Source organism: Plectropomus leopardus, chromosome 9 (assembly GCF_008729295.1).
Source record: "Plectropomus leopardus isolate mb chromosome 9, YSFRI_Pleo_2.0, whole genome shotgun sequence".
Classification (NCBI taxonomy): Eukaryota; Metazoa; Chordata; class Actinopteri; order Perciformes; family Serranidae; genus Plectropomus; species Plectropomus leopardus.
Genome location: NC_056471.1, coordinates 34306002 through 34323445, shown reverse-complemented (window position 1 = coordinate 34323445; position 17444 = coordinate 34306002).

The window sequence follows — 17444 nt, the reverse complement described above, 5'->3', positions numbered from 1 at the left end:
TTTTTTTTTTTTTTAAAGTGATTCACGATTCACTTGAATAATTCTGTTTCATGTGTGCTGACTCACCAAAAAGCAGCTAAAGAGATAATGTGATTATTCAACGAGAAGAAACCTGCATGTGAGCACTGCTGAGACCAAAAGTATTACTAATCCTCTTCAGGCGCTGTTTCCTAGTATTGCGGTATTCCAATTATTATTTTAAGTGATGGATAGGAATGAACAACAACCTCTTATGAAAATACGGTTGTCAAGCTGGCACGCAGGATTTTGAAGAATCTGACGCATATTCTGTATGATGAATATGAACTTTTATTGTCAGGCAAACATTTTAGGACAAGTAGATATAAGAACAACCATTTAAAGTGGTCCTTTATCCCAACATCCATAACATTATTAAATAAACAACCAGTCAGATTTTTACTGTGTTGTGTTTAGAGTGCAGTGTGAGGAGGTTCAGGAAATCACTGCCTGGCTTTTTTTTGGTAGTTTGCAGTTTTATAGTTCTTACAGTTTTATGGTTTACAGTTTTTAGAGTTTTACTGTCATTTATTCACTGCATGTGTGTCCATCCCCATATTTTAATTAAAGAGCATTTTGTCTTCATAAGATTAGTTTACATGTCTTATAGGGTTTGTGCAATTTTCCAATTTTTTGTTTTTGATTTGAATAGTTTATTTATCCTTCCTTTTATCTATGCTGTCGATGTGTATATTGTTTGTCTATTTGGTTTATGTTTTAGCCTAAAAATAGCCCAGCCTTGTGACGTATTTAATGGCTTTTATACGTTTTAATATGTTACATCATCAAAAGTATTCAATAACATTTCATAACATCATATTTATCCATCATGCATCTGAACAAAAAGTGCAGCATAGTTAAGATCATCTGTCAGGGCTGTTCTGTCTTTTTTTAACCACAAGATGGTGACAGAGTACTGATTTTCACCCTCTCCTGGGGTAGTTTGTTAGTGTGTGTGTGTGTGTGTGTGTGTGTGTGTGTGTGTGTGTGTGTGTGTGTGTGTGTGTGTGTGTGTGTGTGTGTGCGCGTGCGTGCGCGCATGCAGTGTCTTTTCTTGATTAGAATAACCCAAATTTTATTCACAGTTTTGCTCACAATTAATATATAGAAGAAGAAAAAACATGTTTAATCCCAGGGGTACTCGGTGTACTCAAGGGTACACACTCCGATACACACTTTGATTCATAACCCAAATTCCTGTGGCCTGAGCCACTGCTGCCTTAATAGATTAATAAATGAAAGTGATTCAGTTTAAGGAGGCTTTATTTGCACATTGTAAAAACATTTAGCAAACTGTTTGCCTTGAAAAAAGTGATCAAATATAACTCTGGGTTTATTTGTATTTCTGTTTGTTTAGTTTACTAAAAATTAAGTTGTATTTACTTTTGTGAAGTGAATTTTGTGAAGTTGTTGCAACTTAAGAAGGAAGGTAGAAGGTAGATGGCTCCCTCAAGGTCAGTCCGTCCAGTGCAACAGCTTGATCTGGGATGTCAGGAGTTAACCATGTCTCTGTGAAGATGAGCAGAGCAGTCCCAGATCTCATCCACTTCTCTCTCCAGCGATCAGACACCAGACAGAAGAGGGCTTGGTAGAGGAACAGCTCCGCTCCGAGTCAGGCCAGCCTCGCTGTGATACCGACTCCCCTTCCTCTTTTCGTCCGGCACTTTCAGTTTCGTTTCTCCTCTCCGGTCCGACCGGCTTGTTGGCGTATGCCGTCGGTGGGGAGCCTTTCGCGGTCCGCATTTAATCCAAGCCCCCCACAACCTTTCCGCATGCTGATAAGTGCCATTCTGTTGTAGAAAAGTGGTGCTTCAGCAGAAGGGCCCATGGTGTTAAAAAACATTGCTGAATGAGCCTTAATCGCATCTAATCCACTTTTTTCTCCTGCGAGCAGACATTAAACAGAAGAAGGAAGAGGATCAGCTCTCGGTCCAAGTCGGGTCAGCCTCGCCGTGATACCTGCTCTCCTCCCTCTCTTCGTCTTTCGCCTTTGGTTTTGTTTCTCCCCTCTGGTCTGACTCTTTTCCCAGAATGCAGCAGGGTTAACAGACTGTGTGTGGGGTGGCTGCTGTCTTGAGGAAGTCCAGTATCCAGTTGCAGAGAGTTGTACTGAAGCCCAGAGTGTTAAGTTTTCCAGTCAGCTTCTTGGGAGAGATTGTGTTGAATGCTGAGCTGAAGTCAACAAACAGCCTCCTGATGTAGCCGTTCTTATTCTCCAGGATAGTGAAGACTGAGTGAAGAGCAGTAGATGTGACGTCCTCGGTGGATCTGTTGGTTCTGAAAGCATACTGTTGAGGGTCCAGGCTAGCAGGGCTGCTGTCTTTGATGTGCTGGAGAACCAGTTTCTCAAAGCACTTCATCAGGATGGGGGTAAGAGCCACAGGGCGGTAGTCATTAAGACTAGACACAGCAGACTTTTTGGGTACAGGAATGATGATGGCTGTTTGAGGCAGGAGGGAACAGTCTCTTGTGAGAGTGAAATGTTAAAAATGTCAATTATAACATGAACTAGCTGATCATCACAAGTTTATAGTACTCGTCCTGGAATGTTGTCTGGGCCTGCGGACTGTTTATACTTGTTTATATTTTATATTTTATATGGTAGGGAAAGTGGCCGGTCCTCTGGAGGCGGAGTAGACTTCACAGCTGAGTCCTTTTAAGGAGGTCAAAGCGAGCGTTTAATGTGTTAAGCTTGTCCGGCAGTGTGGCCTCACATATGATGGGAGCGCTCCTGCTTCTGTAGCCTGTGACATTTTGAATCGCCTGCCACATATCTGTAGTGCTGCTGCTGTTGAGGTCTCTCTCCAGTCTCTGCTGGTGTCTCCTCTGAGCCTCCTTGATGCCAGCTCTCAATCGTGCTCTGGCGATGATGTGTGCCTCCTTGTCCCATGACTGAAAGGCAGCTTTTTTGTCTCTGATAAGAGCCTTCATCTCCCCATACATCCAGGCGTTCTGGTTGGGGAATGGAAGTAGGCATAAATTAAAATTTATAGATATTTACTTTTTCAAGCTAATAGGCTTCCAAGATTATTTTAACTAAGATCAACTTGTCAGATTTTAAACTACATGACCATAAACAATTCACTCATATTGACCTTTAATATTAATGACAGACATGTCCAGCAAATGTTGATTTTCACCTTATTAATTATTTGAGGAACACTTGAGGCTAAAAAATATCATCTATATTTTTCAAAACATGTCTGTCAGAATCATTTTATCATTCACACTTCACTCTGAGAGACGATTCAAGCACTTCATTGAATTTTCATTACCTGTGGTGGCTGCACAGTGTGGCAGCCCACCGGCTACACACACACACGCACGCACGCACGCACGCACGCACACACACACACGCGCGCGCGCGCACACACACACACACACACACGCACACACACGTTAAAGGCTGTGGATACCCGGACGCACACACACACGGAAGGCTGTGATTGACTGAAAGCCGACTGACAGAGCGAGCTGTCGCCTCTGGGTCATCTCCGAAAAAACCTCCCCACCTGAGACTGATGACATGTTAGTCAGCACAGAGAGGGGATGTGTTCGATTCAGGGTTTGGAGGATTATTTTCATCATTTATTATTATTTTTTATGGATAATGTCCATTTTACACATCACAATACTGCACGTGTTTTTAGTTGCTCTTTACAGAGTGGTGAAGGGATGACGTATTTTTGTAGGCCAACCCAGAAGTCACTGGTTCCCTCGGATTTTTGATTATCGCCAAAAATAAGTTGTGTGACGAACACAAGTGCGTGATACTTACATGTTTTGTTGTGCGTGATAATCTTCATAGATGAACACATCAGACATCACAACTACAAACACTGTTAAAACATTAAAACACAATCGAAAAATATTATAAACAGATAAAACTAGAAGTTGTAGCGCGACTGTTGCTGTTTCTGTGTCCGTGTGATGACGTGTAACGACAAACACTGTAGTCTGATTTAGCCGCTTATTAGCAACCGCCTTTTTTAAAAAAAAGTTCAAAAATTGGGTTTATACAGACGTATATTATGTTGAAGAACAAACCGTCTAAATATATTTAGCCTGTGTTAACCACAGACCTTATTTAAAGCATTTTACCCCAAAAAATTAAAAAACCCAGAGACTTTAAGACAAGGGAACCAGAAGTGCAAAAATGCTAACAGACTTTGCGATTTAGGACTCATTAATTCACCACTATATTTGTCGTGTATGAAACTATATCTCACCTGAAAGCACCAGAGGGCCGACTTTAAAGCTCCTACAAACAACACTCAGCATCAAATTTTAATTAATTCTGCGTCCTTGAAGGAAAAATCCTCTTAGCATCAGTTCTTTGTTGTTTTTTTATAAATATAGAGGATGTCAACACGAGGCGGTGACAGAGCCGGGTGCCTCGCAGTGTCTTCACAGCTCCGCTTTGGTGAAACTTTTGGTAACACTATAAAGTTTAACACAATAGATTTTGGGGAGACTTAAATCGAAGGACTTCATGTTCTTCTGTGACTTGAAGAAACTCAACAACTATTTTCTAAACTCTTTGAAATCGCTTTGGACAAAGTCAGAAGAATGAAGGTCACGCTGACAACAAAGGTGTTTTTTTTCAGTGTTTCTGAAAACGAAGCTTCAGTCAGAGGCTGACAGCTGTGACAAAGTGAGCTGTTGCACAATGAGTCCTCCGAAACAAGTTTAATAATGGAGCGTAGCGTTTTAGTGTCTGTCAACACGTTCTCATCCCAACTCATCAAATATTGCGGCTTGGTTAGTATGATGCACTGGGTATCCTCCTGCGTCTGATCATGCAGGACGGTGTGTCACTTTTTTTTTTTAAGGGACTGTTGGACGTATTTTACGTGTTTTCCGTTCTTCATTTTTTGATAATTTGGCCGTGTTCATGCGTAAATGTAGTCCAGATTGTGTATTTGAGTGTAATCAGTGAATTTGCAGCTCAGCTCCTACAATAAGTCTCAAATACACTGTGGAAACTAAATAGTTACATTCAGACTGTTCAGGTCAACAAATGCTCCATTGAAACCCATTCAAACTGACATTTTTGATCCCACAGCCATCAGAGCAGAAAAACAGGACTTGTATTATTTCTGGGTGTCATTCTGGGCTTTTGACTCTGAATTTGTCATTTTGACTATTTTCCACCTGATGAGGTCATTTTGACCATATTTGGCATATGGAGGAAATACATGCTATTTCCACTAGGTGACCTGTCACAGTCAATGTAGCTGCTGATCACTGACATATCCCAGACTGTGATAGTGTTTTTTTTTTTTTTTAAAAATTGACAAAAATATTTTTTCATCTTAAAACTTAAAAAAAACATAGTGGCATCATGACAAAAACCTGGTATTGAAACGGTTGAAAATTCTGAAAATTAATGAATATTTGATATTTATGATTAAGACCAATATTGGTAAAAAAAAAAAAATTTATGTAGAATATTTTTTAAAGCTTGATTTTGAAAAGTACATTTAGTCTGCAATACGAGTGTGTGATATTAAAGCGAGCCCTAAAGGGTTAATGACAGACGTTTTCAGAATTTTGGCATAATCAGAGTACTAACGTTTTGGTTCTTGTGACATCCTAGTGTGTGACCATTTTTTAAATATTTTGACCTGACAAATATCTGAATTTCCTCAAGGGAAAGTAACTGGCCTCTGGAGAACTACTCAGTCTGCTGTATTTGTTGGCTTTATGTCCTTTAAATGTTAAGATTTTCATGTTACATGTTCAGACTTCTCGTCTCTGTTCCTTCTGATGAAACTCAAAGTTTATTTTGAGTGTTGGTGTTTTCTGTATCTCTTAATCTCGCTGCTCAGTTTTTTATGGTGCTTTCAGGTGGTCCTCGTAAAGTCATAAAGTCAGGAAATACTACGTCGTATTTACTGGCTGTTTGCCTTCAGGTGGTCGTCAGTCACTGATAAATCCATCACATGAACCTCACCAGTGGAAACATAAACCTCACTGTTTGCGCTTGTTAGCAGCCTGGATATGTTGCTCACAACTCAAGGCACGGCTGCAGGCTTCATGTTTTTGGGTTGTCCCATTTTTCATCAACATGATTTCTCAAGTAGTTATTCCAATATTTGTGCCAGAAATGCCCAGGATGGTCCCTAAAATGCTGACTTGGGTATCAGTGAATGTACGCAAGACCATTCACGGATCAGATACCTCGCAATTTATTAATAAACTTTAGAGTCGTTTCTAGGAGTCAACCGATATTGGTTTTTCAGGGCCGATATCAATACCGATTAGTGGTAGTTAGTGAGACCGATATTTGGAATCGATATGCATTCACAATAAAAATTTAAATCTTTCTGTCAGTATTTAGAGTTCACAATATAAAAAAACTCCAACACAAAACTTTGTTTAAATGAAACTTTCAACATCAAGTTCAACATCAATGAATAAATAAAAAAATAGCTCCTTGAATTTTTACAAAGTAAAGGTTCCTCCCATGCTGACACTTTCTTTGCATGTATTGCACTCTGCCTCCCCTGCTGTTGGTTGAATGTAATATACACACTTTTTTTAATCAACGAATTTCATAGGCGATCATTAAAATAAAACAGCAATACAGATAATCGGCAAAATACTGAATGTAAGCCCTGATAATCAGATAGGCCGATGATCTGTCGATCCCTAATCGTTTTTCGCCCCACAGGCAAAATGACAGTTTTCCTGTAAATCGGAGCTTCTTTGCTCCTTAGATTGGTTGGTAGGTAGGTAGTTTACATTCGTAAAGCCACTGGAGACCTTTAAAACCCGAGCAAGGTGGCTTGATTTCTTTTTAAAAACATGGGAAGAAAGCAATAAGCAATTCAAGAAGAAATCACCTAAAAATCAGCAAGAAATTAGTTTATAAAAAGTGTACAAGAAAATTAACTGAAAATTTGCACAAAAAAAGACAATTATTAAACAATTGATCTGTACATTATTTTAAATGTATGATTATGGTAGTTATTAATTTAGTTTTCTGGACCTTTTTCCCAAGCGTGGATTCAAAACTTCCAGATGATCCGCTCAACTTTCACAGAGTTATGTGATGCAATAACAGCTCTTGTAGCTCCTGCTGCATCATGAGGGAGCCAGTTCCTACGGACACACATAGACACGGCATCATGTGACCTAGAAAAGACTCAAAAGGGTTTCAATAGCAGTTTTGCAAATTATGGCTTTTTCAAATTGCCTGAAATACCACCTCATGTGAATTTTTTGTAATAAATAAATGGGACTCAGCTGCAGTTTGTCAGCAGAGCTAGTCTCTTTTTGTTCTTTGCATCCTGTTTGCTTCGTGACTCGGACTTTCCTCCTGAGAGACGTTCTGCAGTCAGTGAATGTATGAACGGTGATGAAGACTGTTTGACCTTCTAGAAATGGACATGGACAAACACTTGACAGCATAAAGCACTCCAGTCCTTGAGAAGTGAGCGAAGTGTGTGCTGATTAAAAGAAGAGAAGGTTGAAGGTTAAGATCTCGTTTCTTTACTTCTGCCTTCCCTCGACGGCTTTTTTTTGTTGCATCAAATCGTTTTTACAGTTTGTGCTTGTATCATCCTGCAGCACATGCATTTGAGTTTTAACATCATTTGAACGGTCTTCATCACCGTGTTTGTGTCTTCTCGGGCTGGTTGTGGTTCAGTTTCATAGAGAGCGTCTTCAGTTGACGCCCTGCTGAATCTGTGTTGCTGAAACAAACTCCCAGTATGAGATGGGGGCTCTGTGCTGGTGCAGCTCTGTTTTGTATATTTTACATTTTACTTTCTGTTTTGTGTTTATATTGTCCAGTGTTTTACAGTCTGTCTTGAGTTCTTTGGTTGTCTGTGCCAAGGAGGTCATGTTTTTGGTTTGGTTTGTTTGTCAGCAGGATTCAGGACTGCTGTCCTGATTTTCATGAAACTTGGTATAAAGGTGTTGCGTGGGCTGAGGAAGAACCACTTAAGGCTGATCTGAATCATACGGAAATTGTTTTTCACTTTTGTTAACATTTAGTATGTTTACATGATGTTAGAAAAAGTAAAATGATTGTGTTACGCAACTAAAACGCGACTTTAAAAATCCATGTAAATATTTCGGTCTGACTAAAATTGGACTAAATTGAATTTATCAAAGTCGGACTAAAACACTCAGATCATTTCCTCTGATAAATAAACTAAAGTCCCACAACACCGGCACAGTGTAAGTGATGTCCTTCTGTGGCCGCAGAAAAACATACTTTAGCCACCTAAAAAACTCAATCTGAGTGTAAATGTCGACTATATTTGGATATTGTCTCCAGCAGCTGATGGAGGCAGCAGCAGCTCAGCGTTCAGTGAAGTAAAATGATGTTTTTCTCAGTTTGGTGTTTTTTTTTGAACGTCTTCAAATCCCCGTCGGTAAGGGCTGTCTGGCAGCGAGGTAAACCGCTGAAAATATTCAAAATATAACATAAACTTAAACTGATATAGATTACTTTTAGGTGCCTTCAAACTGATCAATGAGGGCAGCGCTGTTTGATTATCTACGTGACGTTTTCTACCGTGAAGTTTTTGTAAATAAACAGTTATGAATGTGATTCAGTTGCCACGCGGGAGGCTGTAGCGCGGCCTGTTGTGGCCGTGCCGTGGCTGTGGCTTGGCGTGGCCTAGCGTGGCCTAGCGTGGGCGTGGGCGTGGGCGTGGGCGTGGGCGTAGCGTTGCAGTGCCGTGGCGTGGCTGTAACGTGGTGTTGACGGACTCGGTGGAATTTCAGAGGTCAAACCATGTTTGTTGTGATGACATTCTGTAGTTTTATTTAGCCGATTGTTAGAAACCGCCTTTCTTAAGACAAGTTCACGTGTCATATTTACTGATGTATTTTATGTTGTAGAACAAAACAGGAAAGTCTCTTCAGCTTTTGTTAATCACAGATTTTATTTCACACATTCAACCAAAAACACATTCAAAAAACCCATTGACTAACTCATTTCTGGGTTCTAGGGCTCATTCGGGGGTTCTCTGTTCAGGACAGCACTCATAATTTGGTCTTTTTATGTGAAATTAGCTCACAAAATTCACAAGTCCCTAAACTTTTTTTCTGGCTGTTTCTGGTCTTTTTCCTGCGTCATGTTGTCGGGTACATTGTGCCACTTCAGTGTCTGTGTTCTGCGTCTCTCCCTGTAGTTATTTTCTCAGTGGGTTGTGTGTTTATAGAAAGCAGCAGGCCTGCTGCAGAGTCTGCCAGCAAATATTCCTCCCACCACCCGACGGCCCCGTTCCTGCGCGAAGACGAACGCCGTCACTGCTTGAAATCCACAAATTGCTGTATAATTTACACATCGACATGCTGTTAACGACCGTCACACCTCTGTCATACGACAACAAACACAACACTCAGCATCTCGCCGTCTCCGCAGGCGGGTACATAAAGTTCCTGCATATTGATCGCTGTCATCTTCCTCAGCCGCACGACTTTATGTGTTATCTTTCAAGGGAAAGTTGACTGAGTTTAATGCTTGATTTCATTTTATTTTGCTTCGTATGCATACAGTATGTTTCACAAACATTAACACCTTTGATTTGAACGATACGACCACAGCAAACTTTCCCCCTCTCTGAATTTGTTCATTAAGTGTGTGTGTGTGTGAGTGTGTGTGCACGTTGGGGGCATGTTAAGCCAGATTTAAAAGGTGTTTCATTAAAAGATATCCATGGCTGCTCCCGCTCTCTCGTCCCTTGTGGCTCATTTAGCTGCAGGATAAATTCATAGAGAGCGTCTGCTAAGTCTGCGACTGTATACAGGACTAACATTAAGATCTCCACACGTCTGTATCTCTGGTTTTATGAGGCCGTTGTGGGCGACGTTACAAATCAATGAGCTCGGCTGCTTTGTGGTGATATTGGATTTTTGCAGGATTTATTGCATCAGTGTGATGAAATGCGTTTTTTTATTTATTTGACTGCATGAGACACACAGACACTCCTGATTATTCGGTCTCACATGGATTTCCAGGACATTCAAATTTACTGAATCACAATATAACACATTTCATACAACAGGGCAATTCAAGGTGCTCTATAGAGCAATTAAAATATAAAATATAATAAGGGATACAGATTTACAATAAAAGACTAAAGACATAAGATCTAAAAGGTAAAATTAATTCCTAAATTATTTCTAAAAATTAAAATTAAAACCATGATTAAAAAAATGCAAGTGCAGCAAGAGGTGCAAAGGTAAAAAAATTATTTAATATCATTACATTAAATTATCATTATTTATATAATAATAATAATAATAATAATAATAATAATACATTTAAAAATAAATTCACTAAAATTAGCAAACTTAATTCTTGTGAATGCAGTATCTCAAGAACACCTTCTGGGAATTTCTTCCAATTTGGCACAAACATCCAATTTTACAAATTTTCACAAATGAGCTCATTAGAATTTGGAGTCCACATCATTTTGTGAACTTGATATCTCAAGAAGGCCTTGAGCAAGTCTCCTCAAATTTGGCACAAACTGCCACTTGGACGCAACAATGAACTAATTAGATTTTGGAGGTCAAAGGTCAAGGTCACTGTGACCTCGTCTGTGTCATTCTTGGGAACAGCATTTCTCAAGAGCACCTTGAGGGAATTTCCTCAAATTTGGCAAATCTATTTGGACTCAGTGATGAAGTTTGATGTGTCCATTTGCTGCTTTGGCTGATGAGTGAAGCAAATCTAGCAGCCACTTGCATATTTTATCAGTATTTGGCTGGTTCTAATTTCCAACCCTGGTCAAGGTCACTGTGACCTTGTGTCTGCTGCATTTTTGTGGATCCAATGTCTCAAAAACACCTTGATGAAATTTCTTCAAATTTACTTCACTGTTGGATTTGGATTTAAGGATGAACTGATTAGGATTTGGTGTTCAAAGGTCAGGTCACTGTGACCTTTCTGGCAATAACTCAAGAATCTATGCGCTAATTATGACAAAATCCTACACAAAAGTCTGGCAGGATAAAATGATGACATTTTATATTCAAGAGGTTAAAGGTCAGCTTCACTGTGACATCGTCATGTTTTCTGTCCATTACTCCACTGGTCTGAAGAGGCATAAAACCGTGAGGCGCTAATTCTAGTTTACTGTAAACATATTCGCAGTATTTCCTTGACTTTCCTCCTTGAAGAAGAGACAGACATTATATAATGAGGTCTAAGTTTTTTTTGGCAGCACTGTGATTAATAAAACACGACGAGCTCATAGATGATGTGAAGGTGTTTAAATCATAAGAAGAAAAGTGTGTCAGGTGACCTGCTGTGCTCCCGTGCAATAAATCACGGTGAGTTTTGTTCTTCTCGGTTCCTAAAGCTCACGGAGATTCTTCCTCTTAGCCTTTCCCACGTCCCCTTTGTGTTCTTGCTTTTCAGGCCTTCGTGCTGTCAGGTAATGTGTCAGCCGCTTACTTTACATCTGCAATCTGTAGGTGTGACGGAGGACCTTTGTGAGTCTACAAACCGCGATGAATGAATGGCAGTGAAAGCTGAATAGCTCTCTGATAAACCTTGACACCTCCTCACTTTTCAATCACACAAGAAGCAGCTGCAGCCGTTCAGCTTTTTCTCTCTTCAGCAGCTTCAACCAACAAAAATACAAAACTAAAGTAGAAGCAGTTTTAGCTGGTAAGAGGAGGAGGAGGACACAATGTCCATGATTCCCAAAAAACAATTTAGAAATGTGGACTCAGACCACAGCACATTTTCCCACGTTGTGTCAGTCCATCTCAAATGAGCTCTGGCCCACATTATTTCTGTTTTTTTGGCAGTTTTTCAGGAAAATATGCTTGAGTTTGGAAAGCATGTCCTCTTTAAAAATAATCCAAATATTTTCTTTAAAAATGGCCCAAAATGTAAAGGAAAGAAGAAAAAAAATTAATGTTTTCTTTAAGAATAAAATATTTATCAAAAATATTTAATGAATAAAAAAGCACTAAAATATTTAAAGAACAAAAACAACCCAAACATTAAAATATTCAATAAAAAAAAGGCTGTTTCAGTAAAATAAAATGCCAAACATAAAAAAAACAAAAAAAAACATTTTTAAGAAAGAAAATTTGCTAAAAAGTTTACTTTAATAATTGTACAGAGGCACATGGGTTAAAAGCAAGACTAAAATAAGAGTATTAAAATGAAAATGAAAAACAAACAAAGAAATTAGCGGTTATCAGTCTCGTATCGGCCACGAGAAGCTGGAAATGATCGGGTTATTGTATCTGTTGAATAGTCATTATCGTGCATCACTGGTTATGATGTCTTCATATCTCACTTAGGAGTCAAAGGGAACCTTTAAGCTTGACAGAAATAGTGATTTGATGTATATCGTGATATATATATATATCGACTGATATGAAAAAAGTTATCGTGATAAGACTTTTTTCCATATCGCCAAGCTCTACTTAATAGTCGATAAAATGTAAATAGAGTAAAAAAATAAAAGGATAACAAATAATAGATGAAAATGTAAAAAATAATACAATAACATTGCGTCCAGTAAAACAGACTAAAATGTATAAATAAATAGTCAATATATAAATAGGTAAAATTCACTGTCCTACACAAATCCTACACACTGGACCTTAAATACAACAATTTGTCCAAAAAAACCACATGTTATGGAGGACTCACGTAAATCACCACCTGTGGGTCCAGAGGACTCACTACTCTGAAAACCTGTCAGCATCAGTGTGTGTAAATGTTTGCGTAGTTGAGAGAGGATTACTCCATAAGTAAGATTCAAGTCTTTGCAGGTTGATTTTGGCAGCTTGTTGTCATCGGTTACAGACTGGAAGGAAAGTGGTGTTAAACTTCTGTAGGCTTTGAAATTCTCTTGTTGTGGAACAACAGTTGTCGAGGTGCTCGGCGTCCAAAAACAGAGACTGTAGCTGTTCGCTCATGTCAGAGTGTGTAACCACGCTGACAGTAAACATGGAGATCCATCAGGCCTCGCTGCTTTTTAAAAAGGAGCTGTGACTGAATAAATCGCTGATCTTCATCCAGATAATGTTGTATTAATGGAGTGATGAATGTGAGTCCATCTCTGCCGCTGCGTGTGATAAACAAGCGGCCGGACGTGTCGGTCCTGGTTCTGCACTAAGTCACGCTGACAGGAGCTGTCCAGGGCTGAAGGTTGGGTCGTGATCTGCATTTAAACTGTCGACTCCCCAGATTAACTTTTTTATTGCCGCTCGCTCACACTGACGGGAAGCAGAGGAGACGGAGGACGCTGTGTGTAGCTGCGTGTTTGTGTGTTTGACAAAGTGATCGGTTGTTAACTGAAAAAAAGGAATTTAGTTGTTTTGTTTAAACATTATTTTAATCATTTTACACTTTAGGATGTCTTTTATATCAAGCCATTTTTTCGACTTGGTCCAAATTCTTCGACGCTGAGTATCCACTGCAATATCTACTGTGCAGAGCTTCCACGGTCATGGAAAACCTGGAAATGTCATGGAATTTCACAGTCACATCATGGAACTTGTAAAAGTTTGGATAAAATCATGGAAATGTGCTATGTGTAATAAATTAGATTACATTAATGTAACTTAACAGTGAATTTATTAACGATGTGAGACAACGTTGAATAACAACGTTTTGGTCATTTTAATTTATTCATTTTCTCCTCGCGCTCCTTCTCTCCCCTCATGTCTGCCCACGAGACATAAATCATGTTTTAAGCACTTCAGGCTTTAGAGGAGGGCCAAACAACTTTAAATGGCCGTATTTAGTATTTATTTTACTGCTGACTTTTAAAGAAAACACGTCTTTAAACCCACACCTGCAATTTTTTTCTTCTTTAAAAAAAAATGAACTAAAATGATTCAATAAGAAAAAAAACTTTGTTTAAAAATGTCCATCAGAGAATTATGTCTGTTTGTTTTTAAATCCACCCACAGATTCTCTTCTGATGTGCCGAATTACCATTATTAGTAAATACATTGATTTTATTCAATATTAAATTACACACTGTGATGGATTTTATCCAGATCAGTCACTTCTACTGTAAAATGTAATTGGGCCGTTAATTCCTGCCATAAAACGTATTTAAACCGGGTACAATAGATGAAATATGATCTCATTAAGAGAAACCAAGCCCAGCATAATTTCAAAAATGAACATTAGAAGCTGCTGAAACGAGGAAAGTGGGCAGAGTGTGAAAATCACAGGATCGATAAAATCTCAACAAAATGCACAGATAACGAGGAAGAGAAACACCACGTTTAAAACAAGTGAAACAACATTTTCATTGTCACTTTCAAAGCAGTGGAGCCCGTTGAGAGGATGTGTTATACGTGTGTCTGATTTTAAGGACACGAAGCTTTGATGCAGGAGAGGTGTGTCAGTAAGAGGCAGGTGGTTAAATGAGTGTGAATGTAATCCTCTAACAGCACTAAGTGAGAGTGTGTGCGCCTTCAAAGAGGGGAGCTGTCTACTCGTGCAAGCAGAGAAAAGGTGTAGATAAATGCGGTTTTCCATTAAGCCTCAAACTAATAAAAACAAATATAAAATACGCCCAATGTAAACGTTTCAACTTTAAAAACTCCCATTTATCGCAAAAAAGGCATAAAAGCCTTATTTTGCAAAACTGCAGTGGAAAACCTTTTTTTAGCTTCTTGTATGTCACATGATGTAAAACAAAAATACCGCATGGTATGTAATATCATAATAAAAAAAATTAAAAATTCACAGGTGGACATGAAAAAAAGGTCACTGTAACTTCACAAAACATTTTATTTACTATAAGTCAAGAATTCACACATTAATTATGATGAAATTTAATGCAAATGTCTAACAGGATAAAATTATGACATGTTATATCCAAAAGGCCAAAGGTTAATTTCACTGTGACATCGTAATTTTCGGCAAAAATGTCTTTCGGTCCATTACTCGGCATCATGTCTCAGGAGTAGAGGATGAAGTAAGTTGGTGACACTAATCGGTGAACTGCTGATTGCAGAGATCTTCTGTGTGTGAAGCGTTCGTGTTTTTACGGACATGGATGGAAACTGTCAGAGAAACTTGACTTATTCAGAACCACAAGGCGGTTATTGGGACTTCACAATAGTCCTATAGGGAGATACCATGAAAATGTGCACGTTTATCTTATGAAATGATGCAGTTTTTCTCCTTTTTGAATCATGAAAAGATGGTCTTCTTTGAAAGCTCGTGTCTGAGGTTTTTTTTCATCACTTCATATTTGACAAAGCGCTTCTCCGGAGGAAAAAACATGATTGTTGTTCCCATTTTATATATATATAAAAAAATCACATTCCATTTTCACCAAACAAAACCACTGAACACACAGATGCAGTGATAAAATTGATTTTCTCTGGAGAAAGTTTTCGTATTGTGAGGGAGTGCAAAGAGGAGACAACGTGTTTGGAGAGCCCATGGCGAGCTGACTGACCCCTCTGAATCATCACTTGACCTGCAAAGAGCGAGAGCGAGCACGCTGAGCACGCTGAGCACGCTGAGCACGCTGAGCCCGCTGAGCACGCTGCTTCTGCTGACGTCAGAAATAATGTTTTTGCAGTCATCAGACAGGATGTACTGTTTGTATGTAACAACATGGGCCTCAAACTCTTTTGCACTGCGGGACATTTAATTGAAAATTTCAGTTACAGCAGTCAAACAGTTTGTTGCATTTAATTTCGTTATAAAGATTACAAATTATTTTATAGCTTGGTCTTAAAACATTGTCTGTCTGTCTTTCCCAAGCTTGAGCAAGGAAATTTGTAACAAAAAAAACCCTTTCTGAAGCACAGCTCAAGGTTTTCATATTCATCCAAGCAAAAGAAGTCTGCATTAAGTAACGACGTTTTAGTAAAAAGTAAATTTCTCAAGTCATCATACACAGGGCAACAAAACAAAAAAGAGCCTCATGTGTTCACACTGTAAACATCCTTTATTGGACAATAAGTCTATAATTTTGGGTCGTACTATTTATCAACAGAACATTATTCTTTAAAACATCTTGTCTCTTGTCTCCCAAATATCACAGAGTAATCTGTTGATTTGGATGAAAGATTTGTTTAAGCTGGAACTGCAGAAGTAGATGAAAAACCGGGATCAACAAAACCAAAGGCATGGCTGGATGCTGCTGCAGGGGAAGGTGGAATTTTTTTTTGTAACTGTGGTTCAAACAACCTTTAAATGTAGGTGTGAGGGAGATCAGGTAGAGAACTAAAGATGAGCTGCAATGAATGCTGGGACAGAGAGGCAGAGATTATGCAGAGTGATCCAAAGAAAACAGAAAAAAGCAGAGATTTGTGTGAATACAGACACATAGAAACATGAGGAAGTACGCTGAGATCAAGGAAACATGTGCTAAATCACTTTCTTTCATCATGTCAAACAGACAGCTCCCAAAAACTGAACAGGTCTGAACAAACCCGTCACGCCTGAAAACGCCGCGTTGCCAAAATACTTAGTGTCGATATTGTCTCTGAGCTCGGGGGATCAGAACCAACTTGTCGACATGTAAGCTCTTCTGCAGAGAGCATCAACAAAGAACAATGAGAGTCATTTCACTGCAGAAATGCTGATTGTTCATGTTTGGGAAAGGCTGTATTTAATGACTGTCTGTTGCAATCCAAAATTACAGCGCTGCAATGTGAAATTCCACCCCAAAATGACATTTAAATCATTCTGACAAACATTAATGTCGAGCATAAAGCTTTTAACACAAGCGCCAAACATTAGGAAACTTACTGGAAGCCCAACCTCCTTGTTATTTTTTAAAATATTTTAGCTGCTAACGTGTTTTTGTGTTCTGCCTCCATCAGAAGATTTCAGTAAGATAAAAAGAGAAATTACAGTCACACTCATCTAGTGCATGCAGAATTTTAACCCTTTAAATGTCAGGTTTGTGTCATGATGCCACCATGTCTTTAGATGAAAAAAGCACAAAAAATGAATTATTTTCAATGATTAGCAGCAACGTTGATTTTTATACAGAATTTTTTGTGCATTGTTAAATGCTCACACTTATACTGCTCTGCCCACAAGATGCACCCTTCAAAATAAAGCTGCAGAAAATGTTATACATTAATGATTTTTTAAACCAAAATCAGTCCTAATTACAAGTATCATGTATTCATTAATTTTCAGAATTTTAACCCTTAAAATTGTTTTGTAATGATACCACTATGTTTTTAGATAAATAAAGAAACAACCCAAAAAAAGGAATTATTCTCAGTCTCCTCCGTGCTCAGTGTGTGAGTGTAGCTGCTGACAGTCTGGGATACGTCAGTGTGTGAGTGTAGCTGCTGACAGTCTGGGATATGTCAGTGTGTGAGTGTAGCTGCTGACAGTCTGGGATATGTCAGTGTGTGAGTGTAGCTGCTGACAGTCTGGGATATGTCAGTGATCAGCAGCTACATTGACTGTGACAGGTCACCTAGTGGAAATA